Source organism: Corvus hawaiiensis, chromosome 26, assembly GCF_020740725.1.
Source record: "Corvus hawaiiensis isolate bCorHaw1 chromosome 26, bCorHaw1.pri.cur, whole genome shotgun sequence".
Lineage (NCBI taxonomy): Eukaryota > Metazoa > Chordata > Aves > Passeriformes > Corvidae > Corvus > Corvus hawaiiensis.
Genome location: NC_063238.1, coordinates 35,991,906 through 36,005,230, shown reverse-complemented (window position 1 = coordinate 36,005,230; position 13,325 = coordinate 35,991,906). Strand labels below are relative to the sequence as shown.

Below are 13,325 nucleotides of genomic sequence, written 5' to 3'. Positions count from 1 at the left end.
CTGCGACTCCAGGAACCCAGATGTCTCAGATGGGACTGGATCCAGGTTGGTATAAACAGGCACAGAATGTTTCCCAGCTTGTGTGTGAGGTTTATCAGCTGGACATAAAAAATATTCTTTTAATCAATTGGGAAAACTCAGAAAAGTTTATGCAACTACAGTGTGCAATACCAGCTTTACTCTCTTTTCTTGCTAACTGAATATTAAACAGCTGTATCTGGTGCTAGATTTAGCCCTAGGTGCCATAATCCTGCTCAGGAAAAAGGAAGAGAAAGACGTCTGGTGTGCAGTGTTACAGTTGCTCAGCAAAGGAAGTGCTTAAGTGCCTGCTTAAATGCTTTGTTTCATGGCAGCCTTCATCTGCACCCAGTCTGTCTCTCACAGATTACAGCACGGGAAAGTCCTGGCTTTCCACTTCCTCTGCCAGCAAACTCTTCCTTGCAGCTAGAGGGACTTGTGCTTGTGTGACCAGCAAGGACTCTATTTCTGTCCCTCTAGCTACCCAGGCATCTTAAAATGATTGTGCTCAAAGACTCTGCTTCATAACCCAAATATACCTACGATGAGGGTGATTGGTGACTGGGAATTTCTTACCTCACAGAAAAAGAGTGCTACCCAGCCACTTCATACGAGGTCATGGGAGAACCTACAAGAAAATGTGTGTACTGATGAGGAAAGGGTTTCTTCAAAGCTCTTTACATTCAGCAATTTGGTACACTAAAATGATTTTAATGTCTGCCGCTCTTTGGAGCATATTGATGTCATTACAAGAAGGAAGCAGTATAATGGGATAGAACAGATGACTGCATCAAAACAGTGTATTTTTAAAGAGGTAGATGTAGTTGGTGAACTAATGACTAAATTATAGTCTATTTTTTCTCTCATTATTCAGTAGCTTTATACTGAATATCACTTAGATCACATACAAAGATAAATTTGGTTTATAGAAGTTCAAGGGAATGCTGCAAAACCAGTTGAAGTTTTGATTGACTAAATTGAATTCTAGTTTTCAGATGGGACCAAATGGTCAGGTTGTTTCAAACTGAACTAGTGGCGCAAGGGCAGAACAGTGGCAACAGTGACACTGCAGTCCTGTGAGGTGCTGAGCACCCTCAGCTCGTGGTTGTGCCACTGGAGCTCAAGGAACACATCCTATGGGATGTGGCCTGAGATGCTGTCCTTGCTCATGTCTTGCTCAGCAGTGCCTAACACTGTTATTTTATGAAGTCCATATTTACTCACTGAATTTTGAAATTGTCCCCTGAGACTGATACTCTGCAGAGCCCTTCCCTGAGGTGCTTTAATTAAGTTACCTATTTCCCCAACAGAAGATTGCAACTCCCCTGTGATATGAAGAGGACACTAAGAACAGCTGTAGCAAAGGAAACAGCTGAGGCAAAGTGAAATGGTGTCTTGACAATGTCCCTTGGTAACACCTAGACACAGCCCAAAAATCACTTATGAGCCAAATGCTCTTCTGAGGGCTTCTAATAACAATTGAATTAAGCGCTTTGGGGAAAAAGAAAAAAAAACCACCCACCAATAAACAAAAACCCTGCAATGATTACATCATGACAAAGGATGCGATCAAAGTAAACTACCAGTCTCATGCTCCTGAGGTAGGCAGAAATCTCAATGAAATCAATGAATATTTGTTTCCATAAGGGCAGTACAACTGTGTTTGGCCAAAAACACCCAAATCAAACCAAAACAAAAAATTGTGTTCTCTTCCAAAAAGTAATGAGACAGTCTAGCCCTCCTGGACATTGTCTTCACTGTTCTCTGAAACATTGATTCTGTCCATTAACTGGAAATACTATTGTGCTGCTGATTGATCTGAAACATTTTGTGGGGGGAAAAAAAAAAGTTTGTGAGAAAGTTCCAGTTCAGATATATGTTTTCCTCCTGTGGTCCTGGTGGTTTACTGTGTTTGATAAACTGGCTTGACTGGGGTTAATGGGAGATCAAGTGAAACTCTGCTACTCTACATCACCTGATTTGAAGCCTCCTCTGACTTGGTGAAGCCCTTAGTTAAAGGCTGCTACCAGAATGAATAAATACAGTGACATTTAGGAGTTTTGCTGGAGAAAGGCGCCTCTCATACGAGCAAAGGTGATGGCCCAGCACGTGCTGAGGTGATCATTTTCCACTACACTGAGCACACCTCTGCAGAAGAATAGGTGCAGCCGGGGCTTTTCCTCCACTGACTTCCATAAGTTCAGAAGCGCAGTCTGTGGCCCTGACCTCCTGAACTTGGTAATGCTGGATTATCTCAGTTGCTTAGCAGGTCTCTTCCCTTGCCTTTTTGCTACCAGCATAGTTTCACCACTGCAAATACTCAAAGTACTTGTCGGTGCAATGGTGCCCATGTGGTGATCACTGAAGAAATTCTGTATTTCACAAACTTTTATAAGCAGCTTAAAGATCTCAGAGTCTAATACTGTATTCTGCTCTATTCTGTAGCAGGTCTACTACTCTAATTTATCTTTCTATTTTCCAGTAGAGATAAAACGTGATTAAAATAGCTGTAGTTCCTCTTTCCACCTTCCTCTATGCTTACTGGTCTGTAATCTTCTAATGCAGGCTTAACACCTGACACTTTATCTTTTTTCCTCTTTTTCTTCCCTGCCTCATATAGGTGAGCTGTATTTTTGAGGCAAGGCAGCAAAATGTGAAAAAAAGAGTTTTATTTTGTAAAATCTCCATTATTCTTGATCACAGTCCAGCTGACATGGCACTGAACCCTCCTGTGTTATTTGACTTAAAGAAGTGTTCATTAATTGGGAGCATGCTGTGTGTTTTAGCTGAGACTCCCACATGAAGAGGCCATGCTGATCATTTGTAGGGAAGAACTGCATCACCAGATGAGCAAACTCGGAAATAATCTTGGACTTTGTGATGGCAGAAGAGGAGATGACTGATGTAATTAGTCACGTGAAGTGACTGGGGCATAGCATGAGGAGATGACAGGATTTCACCAGGTCTGTCAGGGTAAAAAGACTGAACTCCAGAAGCATCTCGGTTTTCCCACTTGCCACCTAAATATCAAAATGACCTTATTTTGGTGCGGGGGGAAGGCATTCTGAGATTATGAGTGCCTGTCTCCATGCAAGTATAAAACATTGTAACTGTTTGGCGTGACAGTATCTGGAAGCACTTCAGGGATCCTTATGAGCATCCAGTGATTTGACCTTGGCTTTTTGTTTTGTCTGTGCTTCTGGAAATTTATGTAGATCCTTCATATTTTGTTACAACTGTTTATATTCTGAAGAGCGACATTCGTATCAGAGGATTTGTACTATCTAAACGAAAGCCCTGAAGGACTCTGTGGTATAAATGTGACTGCCTCTGCACTCCCTCGTCTACTACCGTGGCACTTGAGAATGTGGGGAAATCTGGGCAGGGGAGGGCAAAGCTTGACATTAGTTTTATCTGAACTGAAAGGTGCTAAGAACCACAGCAGTGTAACAAGGGAGCCCTGCAAAGCTGCCTTACTTCCATTCTTGACATTTTCCATAAGAAATTTCATGTCTTTAACCATTTTTAAAAAGAATAATCTTTGGCCATAAGATGTTTACGTTCTGTTTTCATCCATGAAAACAACAACAGAAGAGCTATTGCCATCCTCTCCCCCAGAAGAAACAAGGCTGCTATCAGTGGTCAGGGCGCTCTATTGTCCCTGCTGGGTAACATGGCACAGGGTGATGGTCACTTCTTTTTCCCTTTGGACTCTCACCCCTAGGCTACCATTAGGTTAAAAAGCAGCCCAAGTATTCTAACAGTGCATGGCACCTAAGAGCAGGTTTGCTCCTGTGGCTTTATTTATCCATCTGGCCATCCAAATATATAAAGTAAAGTCATCTTTTGTCACTGGTATATACACACATATATGCAATACATATACATCTAATAGTACATTTGGAGCTTATTAATCTTTTCTTGATGAAAATGCTCTGGCCTATTTTCTTTCCTGTCAGATATATGTACCTAGCACCAACACTCCTACTAACAAAACAATCCTCAGGCATTTAGCAGCATAGGAAGAGTTAGGTTCTGTTACCAGTCTTTTATTCTATGATACTAATTGACAAATATAATCTTTAATTCTGTTTTACTGGTGTTGTTTTGAGGGCTTGTTTTTTGGGGGCAGTTATAATATTCATTGCAATGATAGCCTGGTAAAATAATTTTGCATTCAGAAGAAGCAATTAAGAAATTAAAAGTGAAGGCAGAACTAATAGAAAATTGCTGAGTTTTTTAGTCATGCAGCATTTTCCACAGTGTTTAATAATTTTTTATGCTTCAATTATTATGTGGGATGTGGATGTCTTAGTGTGCAGCTGTTGTTAAAGCATCAGTGATGCTCAGGGTCTGGGCATTCTTGTACTTCTGAAAGATGTGAGATCCAAATCAAAGGCATCTTACAATTTTGGAGAACCCTGAAGAGTATATATTATTATAAACCTGCTTATGGTTTCAGTAGGAAATTTTCTTTGTCTACCCCACCCTGCCAAGCCTCAAGTGCTTTATAATGTAATGTTATGAGCAACAAAAACTTTCATCCTTGAGGCTGGTTGTGTGTAGTTCTTTGGCTCTGTGTAGCAGGACAAAGTTCTATAGTATGACAGGTGAGACCCCCAGTTTCTATTAAGCCCAAATGGTAATGAGTCCAACATTAACTTAGAGCACAATTCTGCTTCCCTTGAATTCCATTCAGGGGGACCTTGATCACCTCCTGGCTGGCACACAGAGTTTTAAAGCTCTGTGGACTTTAGAGAAGATGAGGATGTCATAGTGACCTGCCTCACCTCAAAATTTGTATCCACTGCAAAAAAATCCTTTCTGTGGCAGAAGTGAAAAGCCGTGTCAAGCATTTGTTCAGCCACTTACACAAATCACACACAGGCAGAACTGGAACTTCTGTCACTCAGCTGAAGGTGCTTCTGTGAAAATCTTTTTTCATATCTTCTTGGACATCATCTCTGTTTGCCCCAGTCTGTACAAACCTCTCAGAGCCTCCAGACCATTTCCTTGCTTAGGTGAAGGCAGTGGGCAGGTATGTGGTGCACCAGCCCTGGTCTTGCCTGACTGCTACCCAAGGACCAAAACTCAAGTGTGGTGATTTCCTTTGAGTTCACCAAACAGGTTTTGCAACTGAACTATGCTCACAAATGGCTTCCTTCATATCCCAGGATGCTCTTTTAGCTAGAGTAGTTTAAAGTTATTATAGTCAATCCATATATCTTGAATCCTAACAAGTTAAATACAAACTAAGTTTATCAGATTAAGTCAACATATATGTAGGTATGAAAATAAAAAGAGAAATCTATTGACATATAAATATATCTCTGACCTGTTTTCCATTTTTGTGCTTTCTCAGTGGGCTTGGGGGTAGCTGGTATTCACTAATATTTGGCAGTTATCAAACTGCTATCAGGCTTCTGAAGAGAAACTAGTAGAAGTGGTTAGACTTTGAGGTGGTTGGTTTGTCTCTTTCAGATTGAGAAATACCCTTTGATTACAGCTCTAGTGATAATGTTTTACTATTAGAGGATGCAAGTTTTGTCCTGGCAGTATCCCTATGCTATTGCCTGGCTACCCCACTCAGTCTCTGAACCCCTCCCAGCGCAGCCTCACTGAACATGCTGTAAACTTCCCTTGGTGTCAGAATAGCTCAGTATGAGGGCCAGGTGAGACTTCATGGCAAAATTTAGAAAAGCATTGTCTAGATTCCAGGTTACTTTAAGGAAAAAACCCAAAACCAAGGCAAAAAAAAACTGAGCAGAATTTTAATTTTTTTCTTTCTCAGTAAAGTCTATGTGGATTTTTACTAAAGCAGCAAGCCCTAAACTAAGGTATTTGTGCAATCCCTCTGCTTTGGGGAATTTATCCACAGCAGGAGAAGCAGTTCAGGGTGTGCATTGTCCCTCTGTGAGGGTACCAAAATCTAGGGTGTGATATGGAAGCTGAAACCTTCATAAATCACAGAATATGTTGTGTTGGAAGAGACTCACAAGGAACATTGGGTCCAAATCCTAGCCCTGCACAGAAAGCACATGATTAAGCCCATCAAATGTTCTTAATATATGTTTTTGTGTTTAGAGTAATTTAGAATCATTCATGCTGGAGAAAACCTTCCAGATCATTGCGCCCATCCATAAATCTGTAGCAAAGTCACCACTAAACCACATCCCCAAGTGCCACATCTGTATCTTTTAAATACCTCCAGTGACGGTGACTCCACCACTTTTATGAGCAGCCTGTTCCAATGCTTGACAACCCTTTCTAGGAGGAACTTTTTTCCTGCTGTCCAATCTGAACCTTCCCTGGCGCAACTTGAGGCCACTTCCTCTTGTCCTGTCACTTGTTACTTGGGAGAAGAGACCGACCCCCACCTGGCTACAGCCTCCTGTCAGGGAGTTGTAGGAAGCAATAAGGTCTCCCTGAGGCTCCTTTTCTCCAGGGTAAATAACCCCACAACTCCATGTGGGTTTTCTGTGTTTTTTTAAGCACATTTTGCATGTCTTTTGCGTTTTCACGGAGATGGAGGTGGAAAGCATTCCAGGATCAGCCTGAGCGCAATGGTACAAGGCTCTGGCAGTGCTCACTGAGGGATACAACTTTCCACATTTTTCTTATTACTTTTTTAAAATTTATTTTTGCTTTGATCTTACAACACGATCCACCTGGGAAGACATTTCTGCACTGCTTTCAGCCAGCAGCCCTGCTTTTCCCAGAGAAGGAGCACCCCATCTCCCTTCCCAACCTGGCTTTGCCAACTGCAGACACTTAAACCCCCGAGCCAGGCCTTAAAAATGCACCAGAAGCACGCAACTGGCTTAATCAATAAGGTTGTTTGAGTGACGTTAATGAGCAGTTCGTGGGGGGCTGCGGGAAGACGGCGGCCCCTTTAAGGGGCTTGCCCCACTCGGCGCCTCACCCGCCCGCCTCTCTTTCGCTCCCCCGCCCCTGCCCGAGACACTCGGAGTCGAAGCAGGTGCATGCGCAGTGCGGTGGCGGCCGGGCGCGCTTGCGCAGTCACCTGCTGCTGGCCGCCCCCCCGGTACATCCGGGTCAGCGCACGCCCGCCCGCACGGCCGGTGCCCGCGGTGCTGTGCGGCCGCTCCCCCCCCCCCCCGCTCCCCCCTCCCCGCGCGCGCTCCCGGCGCGCTCCCGCCACCAGCGCGCGCTGCTCCGTCGCCGCTCCGGCCGAGCGGGGGAGGCGGCGGCTCCGGCTCCGGCTCCGCTCCCGATCGCGGTCCCGCTCCGGATCCCGGTCCCGCATCGCCGTGCGCGGGGCGGCTCGGTGAGTGCCAGCGGCGCGGAGGGCGGGAGGGGCCGGGCGGGGCGCTCTCCGCTGCATCCCCCGTGTTACCTCGGCGCCTGCGGCGCGACCCCCGCCCCGTTCCCGCGGGGCCCCCGTTCCCCGCCCGGCTCCAGCTGTTGCTCTCCCCGCTCCCCCAGCGCTTCGCAACTTCTCCCGTCCCGCCGCCGCTTCCCCTCGCACGGCGGGGAGGGGCCCCGGGGCGCGGGGGAAGCGGCGACCGCTGCTCCGTCGCCGGGGGAAGCACGCGGGTCACCAGGGACTGGCCGCCCTGCCCTGGGCTTCCCCGGCGCTCCGGCGGCTCCTTCTCCCTGTCGCGGGCACGGGGTCTGGTTGGCACCCGGTGCGAGTGCGGGCGGCTCCCCTGGGATGCAGGTAGTGCCGCGGGATGGAGTGACAGTGTTAATGGATAACGGGAGCAGCGGGAGGGGGAGACCTCTTGAAGGGGCATCTGCAGTCTTTCGGAGTGTGGCTGAGCATGCAGCGGGTTAAGTGGAATACAGGGATCGTAGCGTATTTGTCATGGTTAGGGTGTATCCTGCAGGTTTGTGTGCGGCGCTGTGATGCTGGGACTGTAATTCCAGGTGGGGTGAAGGTGAATTTGGAGTCTGTAACAGGAGAGTGTTGTTTCTAACCTATTCATTATATAGCTGATAAAGTCAAATTTTAATTGCATTATAATTTTCTCCCGTGTAATTCGAGAATAAGGATGCCTGCAACTTAATTTTGTTTTGTTACTTTTTAATCTGGTGTTGTATCTCACTTGGTCGTAAAATATAAGAAGCTTCTTCACAGAAACATTTCAGATACCAAAGAAATCAAGAGACTGTGTGTTACGAAGGTTTTTGAAGTTTTTTTTCTTTATCTGTTCCATAGCATCAGCATCCTGGATCCAAATGTCAGCAATAGTGTGACAGCTGTCATGCTACTGTGTTAGTGGAGTCTTACTAACATTTAAATCTGTCATTCTGAGTTTCTGGTAACATAGTATGGAAATACAAGTGTACATTAGCATGAATGTTAATCCTTAAACCAGTAAAACATTTTCTAGATTGATCTGATAATCTGGATTCTTCCTTATTACTGTTTCTAATGGTAAAAATTGCAAAGTCTCTTTTGCTCAAATTCTCTCCCCTCTCATTGGAAGAATCTTCTTTCTTTGTGCTCCGACTACTTGGACTTTAAATACAGCAATTAGTTAATGAGCATTTTCTGTTGTAGGTTGTAGCAGATACAGATGTTGGACAGTAAACAGCCTGAGATTACTGTTGTCAAGGTTGGAACATGGATCCAAACTTAAAAGGTTCTCCCAACAAATACCTTTGTTCAGCAAGGTGTGTTTTGCAGAACGTACCTTTGGTTCTGTGTGGCAAGCTTAACAGCAAAATCCTAAACCACATGAATAAGATACTGCTGTTACATGAAGTTGGATTGTTTCTTGCCTGGCATACAGAGAGTATTCTATTGTTGAAACAGAAGCTTTGAGTAGGAGAGAAGATAGCTTTTTATCCCAGTCAGACTGTCAGATTTGTTACTGCATATATTAGCTGTCTGAGAGCAGGGGCTGTGGAAAGAAGTGATCCCAGGATCTGTTTCAAAATATCCCTGTCAAGAAGTACCACGGTTGTATGAAAGTAAGGAATGAATTTGATCCCATCTGTTATACGACTTCCATTTGTCATCAGGTGCTCTAGATTTTCTTCCTTGTTTGCAGTTTAGCTGGGGCCACGTGAGGGGACAGATTAAAGAAGAGATTGTCTTCTGAAAGTCTCTGCCTCTTCCTGTGAAACTTTCCCTCCACTGGCTGTGGAAACCTGGTGTCAGCCAGTTCTCTTCTTGCACACAAAACTGTCCTGTCCCTTTATCTGAGTTTTGTGTGAGTCTTAATCTCTTAATAAAAAGAAGAAATGAATCAATTTTTTATTGTGTCTATCAGTAGTTATATATATTTGCAAAAGAATTACTTGTTAAATTAATTGAATGCAATAGTTTAAAGACACTTATGTGGGGACCTTAAGGTATCTGTCACCAGATCTCTAACAGCGCTCACTAAACACTTGGAATTAATACTGTAAAGAGACAGAAGGGTGGGGAATATTTGTATTGCAAACTACTGAATTATTGAGTAATACAGTAACAGAAATTGTCTCTGTCATTTGGAAAAGCATATGTAGGGGCCACTTTGGATTTCTGCAGCTGCTTTGGCATGGTAAACATAAATGCAGATTTTTTTCCTCTCACTGTATATTTTGGAGAATACAGACACACAAACAGCCTGCAGTCCCCTTTTTCTTGTGCCTGCTTGCCAGCTGGGGGCATAGATGGAACCAACGCATATCTTGATATAATGGAGACAGGCAAAATTAAAGCTTGTGTGCAAGGAGTTGGATTTGTTTCTTCAGCAGGTTTGTGTGTGGCTGCTGAAGTTCATTTGGTTGGTGGTTTCTCGGAAATGATGGCACTAGTGTAAGTCAAGGTTGTCACCTTTGCCTGTCCTTCCTAAAGGCTTGTTCTCTTTAATTATACCAAGAGTTTCTGTAGTTGATGTTGATGGGCATGAGTTGAGAATGACTCCTGTTCATTAAGGTAATGTTAACTACCCTGAAGTATATTACAAATCGATTTTATGAGACACGTTCATTGTAAAAATATTTGAAAATGTATCTTCAAAGCTGAAATATTTTGAGTGTTGTCAAATTGCATCTCGTGGATTATCAGCTGTCAAGCAAATGTGCTACAGGCAAGGCATGCAGCTCATGTGAATATATGTGCTGAATCCACACAAGGCTTGAATGTCAGTGCCAGCTCCTGTGCTTAGAACCAGGATGCAGAGAGTCATCCTGGTAGTCATTTTGGTCCAACTGAATCCCTCTGGCCTCTCAACATGGCTTCAGAGGCGATTGAGAGTGCAGGGACTGGGGATATGAAGGCAACTGTGCTTGGATTGGAAAGAGTTAAGCTCTGGGGACCCTGAGGCATTGGCACTGCTTACTAGCCATGGCACCTGAAATACATGCACCAGTTAGGCAGGGTAAGAATTATTTCAAATAATTTTCCAGCTGTAAATGTTGGCCACTTGTATGTACCATTTGATGTCTTTTCTACTCCCATTCATTTTGCGTATATCAAGAGCGCTTTTAAATAAATGGATGGTCCTCTTGCATACTTCTTAAGTTTTCCTTTATTATTAATCTATGGCCATATAAACTTTGCTTAGGAGTATCAGTATTTTCTTCCTTGGGATCGTGGAAAATTTAGCACCTCTACCCAATGCTGAGAAATCTTCATTTCTCTTCATGTGTATGGAGACAGGGACTTATTTGATTGCCTTTAATTTCAGGATCTTGTATAAAATCACCTCAGTTTCCCCCCATCTGTGATTCAAGAATTTTCTCTCGAGTGCCACAAGTTGGCTGCTGCAGCTGGCAGAGTGTTTCCAACTGTCTAAAATTTGCTGAGAGTAATAGGCTCTTATATAGGCGCTGTTTTACATTTGCAGTTCCAGTGCTTACTGGGGATACGTGTATTGCAATCATGTAAACAGCAGAGCTTAACAGAAACCAGTAACAAACAATGAGCAGTTTTAGAATTGACTAGGTAAAGCTGAAAGTGTTTTTAGTTGCAGCATTTTCTCCTGTGTTCCCCATCCCCTGTGGTTTTAATTGCATTCTGCTTTTTAGAAATGGCATTTTGTTCTCTCTGTCACGTGAAAGCCTGATGTAGAGAGAATAGCTTCACTGTGGAAACAGTGGAACTAGTTACAGGCAAAACATAATTGAAAGGTGCGGGGAAAATAGTGAGTTCTTTGGCCTTTCACTCATGATCATTTGAATTTCAGGATAGTTGTAAGACAGTCATGGTTGTGAGGTAAGGGCTGACCCTGTCCTTCTCAGTCTGTTTGTGTGGGTTATTCAGAATTCAGATCGGTTGTTACAATCTTTGTTGTCTTGTTATTCTGCCCTTTTCATTTACTGTTGCTATTGAATACCGTGATATTGATGAAATGTTTAGTAATTTATTTCTGGTGAACTCTGATGATGTTAATGCTGTTCATGAAATTGATTTGTAAAAGGATTTTTAGTACCAGACTTACTATCTTTGAGTGTTCTTTAGCATTGCTTTTTCAGCACCTAGAAGAAGAATTTTTATGTTTCTAGTACCTGGACAAGTATTGACTAATTTGTGTGTCTTGGGAAAGGCTGTTGTTTCCCTTATTTGCACTAACCTAAAGTTCTGATGCTGCATTTAGGGAATGGTATATGACTGACCAAACCTGCCATTTTTTTTCTACTACATGAAATCATTGGGGGACTGTAGGAAAAATTGGGGACCAAATATCTCTGAAACAAAGAGATTGTACATAAGTACAATATTCAAGTGTTTAAAACTAGTTTTCTCTAATGATGTTTGTATGGGAGGATATATTTTTATTCAATTACTCCCATTCAGTGAAAGTGCTCTATGGTTTGTGGTCTTGATTACTAAGTGCTGGACTGTTTCTCTGGCTTGTATCTACAGCACTTGGGATTCCCAGGTGGTCCCTGTGCAAACAGTGTGACTGGGTCTGGGACAGCTTAGCTTGTGAGATTTGAGTGTGTTCAATTTGGTGTGGCTGTAGCTACAAAAATAGCTTGCCTTGCAAAACAGGCCTTCTGTCTGCCACCCACACCAAAACCTAAAGCTTGATCCTGTAGGCAGTTAATACGTTTTATCTGGGAGGCTGATTCCATCAGCAAATGCTTTACCTGAAATTGGTGTCCACCAGGCAAAAAAAAAATCTTATATTGGTAATCACTTTATATATAAGAAAGTGCAGCAGAACGCTGTCCTAGATATATTTTTAAAAGCACTTTTTACTTCAGACTACAGGGCTTAAATGTTCCCCAATAGCGGGAGGCTGTTCTGTGAGCAAATTCTGTTTAACTGGCGTAGTTCAAAAGACTCTTAAATTCAGCCATGAGGCAATTCTGGTTCTCCTTCAGTACTAGATGATTAAATTAAATGGAGTGTTAGCGTGAGTAACTTTTTCTGGTGTACTACACAAGGTAATGGACGAGTTCCTAGGAGCCCTAGTTGTAAATTAGGTGACTGGAAAGCTCCGTTTCTATGTCTAGTGGCTGTAGCAGTTGAATAACTTCAAAAGTTAGATCTAATTGCATATTCTTCCAGTCAGGTGTGGCACTGGGTGATGACTTGTTCTCCTTTTTATTATAGCAGTCTTGAGGGTAACATCCTCACGGAAATGGATTTCTTGCCTTTTTGTGTTGCACAACAAAGGTGTTTGTTTCAGTCTCTGATGTACAAATCAGTTTGACCCTCTCCTGAATAAAAAAAATGAGAATAAAAAAACACCAGAAAAAACCAACCAAACAAAAAAAACCCCAAAAAACCAGACACTTTTCTGATTCTAGTACTGTCATTTTGGAAAAAAAAAAGCTGTGAGAATTTATAAGAAATACATTCATAGCAGGGTTGGTTTTTTTGTTTGTTTTGGCAGTTTTGTTGTTGTTTTTTTTTTTAAACAAAACCTTCCTGTTTAGTGTCCTTGAAAGTGAAAATTCTCAAGCAAAGTGCATTCTGGGCATGAAAAGCCAGTTCATTTCTTGTTGTATTTGCACCTTTTATGTGCTGAGACATACAGTTACTTGAAACTGTTCCCTTCAAAGGTGGAAGTGAAATATGTAACCACTAGACTTCATGAGGCTCAAAGATAAAATTGCTGACCTTTTATATAAATGAAGATCATACAGACAAGAGAGAGCATTGTGTAAGGATTGCTTATAGAAGCAGTTAATTGATTCGGAGTTTAGATTTCCTGCTTCTGTGTAGAAGCTCTGTGTGGGGAGATGTGGATTTGTCAGCTGAACAGGCAATTGAATTGTAATGATGGTTTTGAATCTTTTGCTATGGCTACTTTGCTTGTTCCCATGTATAACTGACTAAAGTCATGTTCTTCTAAGCACTAAAACAGTAAATGCTTTACCTGTTCTTACCTTTGCAT

The 13,325-nt window shown here is 42.8% G+C and overlaps 1 protein-coding gene across 3 annotated transcripts in view; it reads left to right on the top strand.

Moving 5' to 3' along the window:
* The window catches only part of CYRIB (CYFIP related Rac1 interactor B), a 97,060-nt gene that overhangs the window by 13,769 nt on the left and 69,966 nt on the right, over positions 1-13,325 (top strand). The window contains exon 1 of one of the 3 annotated variants that reach the window (XM_048286417.1): positions 7,185-7,306. The exons of 1 other annotated variant lie outside the window; for it this stretch is intronic. The gene's annotated coding sequence lies outside the window, so the exon portion shown is untranslated. Of the gene's footprint in view, positions 1-7,184; positions 7,307-13,325 lie in introns of those variants that run through there. One more of the 3 variants, XM_048286416.1, reaches the window with a different exon arrangement.